This window comes from Panthera tigris, chromosome E1 (genome assembly GCF_018350195.1).
Source record: "Panthera tigris isolate Pti1 chromosome E1, P.tigris_Pti1_mat1.1, whole genome shotgun sequence".
NCBI classification, from domain to species: domain Eukaryota; kingdom Metazoa; phylum Chordata; class Mammalia; order Carnivora; family Felidae; genus Panthera; species Panthera tigris.
Genome location: NC_056673.1, coordinates 1,776,304 through 1,782,958, shown reverse-complemented (window position 1 = coordinate 1,782,958; position 6,655 = coordinate 1,776,304). Strand labels below are relative to the sequence as shown.

The window sequence follows — 6,655 nt, the reverse complement described above, 5'->3', positions numbered from 1 at the left end:
CAGCCCTGCCAGGTCTGGGCCACTTGTGAGAAATGTGCCCCCGGCCCTAAGGTGCTTGCCTCCTTTGGCCCATCTGTCACCTGCCCCTTTCCTCCTGGACCCCGCAGGGTCTAGGCCCTCCTGTCCCTGTCTGGGAATTCCCCCCAGTTGTGAGGGAGGAGCTGGGGTCTCTCCTTCCCTTGCCCGACGGCCTTGACCTCAGCCCTGAACTTCAGTTAGTAGCCCCACTGCCTCCACGTCGCAGCCCCCCAAACCCGACCGCTCTTGGGAGGAGGACGCGGCCTTCCTCTGTACCCTGACCTCAGTCCCAAGGGCTCCCCGCTTCGGGAAGGGGAAGGAGGTGTCAGCTGGGGCCCCAGCCCTGCTGCTTGTCAGAGTTGTGAGTTGGGAGCGCCGTTTCCCCTTTTCTTCCTCCAGATGGGAGTCTTAGGGGGGAAGCAGGCAAGAGAGAGCCAGGCGCTGGCCCTGGGGGTCACCATTTAGGACTGAGGAGGAGGGTCCAGAGGGACAGTCCCTTCCTCCTGCCCTTGGTGTGTCCTCGCACGCGGTGCCTGTGCACCCAGCCGACTCCCCTCAGCTGTCCTTGCTGCGTGGGGCCCACAAGCGCCAAGTCGCCCAGCATCGGAGGAGCGCCTGGAACCGGAGGAGACCGGCCTGGGGGCCGGGCGGTCCTGTGCGGGGACCACACCACCCAGCTGGGGGGACCCCACCCTTGCAGCGCACGTGTGGCCACCACCGCGGCCGCCTCTTTGCATCTGAACGTGCGTCATCAGACATGGCGAGTGGCGTCACGCAGGAAAGCCAGCACCCCTAACCTGGCCCTGCCACTCTGCTCTGCCACTTGTGCCCGAGCCCCGCCCGGCAGCCGTCGCTTCCGGCATTGTTACGACGCCCTCTGTGTCTTCCCTCGCGGCCTGGAGGCTCACCTGGAGGCATTACAAAGTTTTTTTTTTTTTTTTTTAATTTTTTTTTTTTAAACATTTATTTATTTTTGAGACAGAGAGAGACAGAGCATGAATGGGGGAGGGTCAGAGAGAGGGAGACACAGAATCTGAAACAGGCTCCAGGCTCTGAGCTGTCAGCACAGAGCCTGATGCGGGGCTTGAACCCACGAACCACGAGATCATGACCTGAGCCGAAGTCGGACATTTAACCGACTGAGCCACCCAAGTGCCCCATTTTTTTTTTTTTAATTTTTTAATGTTTGTTTATTTTTGAGGGACAGGATAGAGACAGAGCGTGAGCAGGGGAGGGGCAGAGAGAGAGGGAGACCACAGAATCCGAAGCAGGCCCGACGCGGGGCTCAAACCCACGAACTGCCAGATGGTGACCTGAGCTGAAGTTGGAGGCTTGACTGACCCAGCCCCCCAGGCGCCGCACGTTACAAAGTTGTAACGTTTGTAAAACATGGAAGGTGAGAAAGGCTTCAGCACAGAAGCTCTTGCGAGGGAAAGAGCGCAGACGGTAAGTCTGCGCCCTCACCGTGCAGCAACGTGCGGCCGACCCTGGCCCGCCAGGGTGCCCGGGGCACGGACGCCCGCAGCCCCAGATCTGCGTGGTCTCAGCCTCCCCGTAAACTTAACTACCGATGGCCTGCTTCCACTGCAAGCCTTAGCGACCCACGGTCAGGGGATTGTGCGCTGCGAGAAAGAAAGCATACGGGAGGGGCGCCTGGGTGGCTCAGTCGGTTAAGCGTCCGACTTCAGCTCAGGTCACGATCTCGTGGTCCGCGAGTTCGAGCCCCGCGTCGGGCTCTGGGCTGATGGCTCAGAGCCTGGAGCCTGCTTCTGATTCTCTGTCTCCCTCTCTCTCTGCCCCTCCCCCGTTCATGCTGTGTCTCTCTCTGTCTCAAAAATAAATAAAAAACGTTAAAAAAAAAAAGAAAAGAAAAAAAGAAAGCATACGGGAGAGAAAACGCATTTCCAGTGCTGGCCTCTGTTCACGGAAGAAATCCGCGGGTGCGGGGCCCGCGTGCTTCACGCGCGTGTTCAGAGTCCGCTGTGGTCCCGCGTGTGAGGCCTTTTCACTCAGGCCCGTCCGGCGTGGCGCCCGCGTACCCCCCGAGCGGTGTTCCACCCGTAAAGAGCTTCTGTCCCGGGCGGGAAACGAGACACGTAACCATGTGACGAGTAGCGATGGGGTCCCGCTGGCCCGGGGCCAGGTCGGATCGAGGGAAGGCTGCGTCACGGGCTCCGGAGCCCGTCAGCTGCTTGCCTTTGGACAAGTCGCTTCCCTTCCCCGAGCCTCCCGTTTCCTCATCTGTCGGCCGGAAACGACAGCGGCTTCCGTGTCCTGCAGTCCCGTGGGGTTCAGTCACTCGGTACGTGTAAGGCTCGTGGAGCGGGGCTGGCCACCAGGAGTAATTTTCACCGCCTTTCAGTCCAGAATCTCACTGCGGTCTGATGCGGCACAGCCGCTGTTTTGGCTCCGGGGGCGGTTCCGGGTTCCTGGTGACACCAGGGGACAGCTGGAATCCATCGGGCGTCCTGTCCTCACTTCCACCCCCTCCACTCTGCCCTGTTCTCGGGGGCCCTCCTCCCACTAACAGCCTCCGCGTTCCCACGTCTGACCTGCTCACGGCCTCTCCAGCCCTGTCTCGGTGTGCCGTCTGGCGTGTTCCCTCTGGGTCCTAGTCGGGGAACGGCTGGTGCGGGAGGTCCGCCCCAGCGTGTCTTTTCTCTGTGGCCTTGGACTGCCTACCTTGGGTCGGGAACCCGGCTGAGGGCCAGGAGCTGTGACTCGGGGAAGGAAGGAACCAAATCGGGGGGTACCTGGCCGGCCCAGCCGGTGGGGAACGTGTGACTCTTGATCTCAGGGTCGTCAGTTGGAACCCCACGTTGGGTGTAGGTATTACTTAAAGCTTTAAAGAGCAAAGAAATGAGACCAGATGGTTGGGAACATGGTCCCTTAGGCAAAGGAGCTCTGAGCAGGGCAACGCAGGCCTCGGAGTCAAAAGTTTTTAGGGCAGAGCTCGGCTCTGCCACTTTCTGGCTGTACTCGACTCCGGGTAGGAAACGCACTTGTTCCAAACCCCCTTCACCCGTGACTCGAGCGAGCCACCAGCACCTTCCTCCACGTCTGTCATGACCCTGTACTTCCAGAGCCCTCAGCAGCGCCAGGAAGAATGAAGATGCCAGGTTGCCAGCTACTTAATTGTTAAAGGGCTGTGGGAAGAGTGGGCCGCGAGACAGGTGTCTGAGACAGACGTGTAAGTGGGACGGGTAAGGGCCACACGGAAGGGACAGGTGATAGCGTCCCCTGCCCGTAGGAGAGCACCGGAGGGCTCTTAGACCCTGCTGCCCTCACTAGAGCCCCTCCCTGAACTCCTGGACTTGGGAAGGGTGTTGTCCTAGTGCCCTGATGTGTCTGTGGCACAGACAAGCCCCTCGCTTATAATTAAAGTGTTTGCCTCCCCCCTCAGACTGTCAGCAACCTCGTGGCAAAGACCACCTCATTTCATTCACCGCTGTATTCCTGAGCCCAGCACAGACCCTGGCGCACGGGGAGGAAGTGATGACATAGTCATTAGGTTGACAGCTTTGTGGGGTGTGGACTTGAGCATTTAGAACCATAGAGAGTGAGCCGGAATGTTTTCTTCTCTTGTTGGTGGGGACCCCAGAGAGCTTAAGTGACTTACCCCCAGACACACAGCCTCTTAGCAGCAGAGCCAAAAACGGGAACCGAGTTCCCTAACTCTGAATCATGTAGATTTTATCATTTTCTGTGCTTGGCTCAGGACTCCGTATGTGTTACCAGACCAAGAGCACTTTGAGGGCCCCCTCCCACGTTTGTAGGGTTACTTTCTTCGTGTGGAAACCGTCCCCGATCAAAACAGTCTATTGAGTGCCGTGGGACATGCTCATCAGATTTTTTTTTAATTGTGTTTTGTTTTTATGAAGTAATCTCTGTGCCCAGCGTGGGGCTCAGACTCACGACCCTGAGATCTAGAGTCCCATGTTCTTCTGCCTGAGCCAGCCGGGCACCCCAGCTTTATCGATACAGAGCTCACATAGCACAGGATTCCGTGAAGTAGACTTTGGTGGATTCACAGACTTGCTGTCGCCACAGTCCAATGTCAGAGCGTTATCATCAGCCCCAAGTAAAGTCCCGTGCCCGCTGGGAGTCCCCACCGTTCCCCTGCTCCCGGAAGCCGCCACTACTTTCTGCCCCTACGGATTTGCCTGCCATCGACATTGCACAGAAACGGAGCCATTCAACACGGGGCCTTGCGACCGGCTTCTTCCACTTAGCGTGTTTGCAGCGGTCGTCCACGTTGTGGTGTGGGTCATTGTTTCATACCTTTTCGTTGCCAAATAATATTCTGTTGCATGGGTATTTATCCGTTCACCAGCTGATGGACATTGGGTTATTGCCGCTTCTTGGCTGCTGCGAATAACAGTCACGTGAACACTACGTGTACAGATTCCTGTGTGTACGTACGTTTTCCGTTCTCTGGGACGTCTACTTGCTGAGTCATGTGGGAACTTTCTGTCTTACATTTTGTGGAACTGCCAAACTGTTTCCCAAAGTAGCTGCACCGTTTTACGTTCCCACCAGGGCTCCAAGTTCTCCACGTCCTCGCCAGTGCGTGTCGCTGTCCGTCCTTTTGAGTTAGCCCGTTAGTGGCCGTGTGTGGCTAATGATGCTGAACATCTGTTCGGGTGCTTATTGGCCACACTGTAGATCCTTGGAGAAATGTCTATTCAGATCCTTTGCCCGCTTTTTTTTTTTTTTTAACTTTTAATCTTTTATTTATTTTTGAGAGAGAGTGTGTGAGCGCGCGTGTGTGTGTGAGCAGGGGAGGGAAAGAGAGAGAGGGAGAATCTGAAGCAGGCTCCAGGCTCCGAGCTGTCAGCACAGAGCCCGACATGGGGCTCGAACCCACAAACCGTGAGATCGTGACCTGAGCCAAAGTTGGATGTTTGAGCCACCCAGGTGCCCTCCTTTGCCTACTTTTTAATTGGGTTGTCTTTTTATTATTTTATTCTTAAGGAGTCCTTTTTGTATTCTGGATACAAGTCCCTTATCTGATATTTATTTTTTCGTTTATTCATTCATTTATTTGAAGCTGATTCGTGTATTATTGCTGAGAGAGGGAGAGAGAGTGGGCATGTGTGTGCGTGCACAAGTCGGGGAGGGGCACAGAGGGGGAGACAGAATCCGAAGGAGGCTCCAGGCTCTGAGCTGAGGCTCAAACTCATGAACCATGAGATCATGACCTGAGCCGAAGTCAGATGCTTAGCCAACTGAGCCACCCAGGTGGCCATCTGATACATAATTTAAAATGTTTTCTCTCATTATGTGGGTTGTCTTTTCACTTTCTTGTTGGTGTCCTTTGAAGCTCAAAAGTTTTAAATTTTGAGGAAATCCAATTTATGGTTTTTGTTGTTGTTTATGCTTTTGGTGTCATTTGTAAGAAACCATTGCCTGATCCAAGGTCATAAAAATTTACTCCTGTGTTCTCTTTTAAGGTTTCTGTGGTGTTAGGGTGCAGGGGAAAAAAAAAGATTTCTATGATTTTAGCTCTTATATTTTTAGGTTTGTGATCCATTTTGCGTTAATATTTGTCTATGGTATGAGGTAGGGAGCCAGTGTCATTCTTTTGTATGTGGACACTCAGTTGCCCCAGCATCATTTGTTGAAAAGACTGTGGAATGACTTGGTACTCTTGTTGAAAATCAACTGACCACAAACTCAAGAGTTAATTTTTGGATTCTTTAGTTCCAGTCCATTGATTTATATGTCCATCGTTATGCCAGTGCCACACTGTCTTTATCGCTGTGCCTATGTAGTCAGTTTTGAAATCGGGAAGTGTGAGTCTTCCAACTTGGTTCTTTTTCAAGATTGTTTGTGTCTTCTGGATCCCTTGCATTTCCATAGGATTTTTAGGATAAGCTGGTCAGTTTCTGCAAAAATGCCCACTGGGATTTTGATAGAAGTGCATCGAATCTATAGATACTAACAATATTAAGCGTTCTGATCCATGAACGTGGGAAATCTTTCTGTTTACGTAAGTCTTTAACTTATTCCAACAATGTCTATAGTTTTCAGTGCACGTGTCTGACACTTTGGCTAAATGTATTCTTCTGGATGCTAGTATGAATGGAGTTGATTTCTTAATTTCATTTTTGGGTTACTCGTTGTAGTACATAGAAATATAGTTGGTTTTTGTTTATTAGTCTTCTATCCTGCAACCTTGCTGAATTCATTGATTAGTTCTAGTAGATTTTTAGTAGATTCCTTGGAATTTTTGCACCCTTGATTATGTCATCTGCACACAGAGACAGTTTCCCTTCTTCTTTTCCAACCTGGATGCCTTTTATTTTTTCTTTCCTAATCACCCTGGCGAGAACCACCAGTGTAACATTGAATAGAAATGGCAAGGGTTGACAACCTCGTCTTACTCTCAGATTATTTTTTAAAAATGCACGTCCCCTTAGTCCTGTTCTTGAGAAACTTATCTCACCGTCTCCACCGTGACATCGAAGTCGGAATTCATGGGTGGGATAGCTTGGGAAGACTTTCAGGGAGGACTTCCTGAAAACAGCGGGATTTGGCTTGGCTGACAGGAACAAGTCATTTGTAGGCAGGGCTGGTGTGAGGACGGAGGGGCTGAGGGGCCATCACGGGAGGGCAGTCGTTCATCAGTTCGTGG

The 6,655-nt window shown here is 52.8% G+C and overlaps 1 protein-coding gene across 9 annotated transcripts in view; it reads left to right on the top strand.

The window, feature by feature from the left end:
* MINK1 (misshapen like kinase 1) overlaps positions 1 to 6,655 on the top strand; it is a 43,912-nt gene that overhangs the window by 17,986 nt on the left and 19,271 nt on the right. The gene's annotated exons all lie outside the window — the stretch shown is intronic.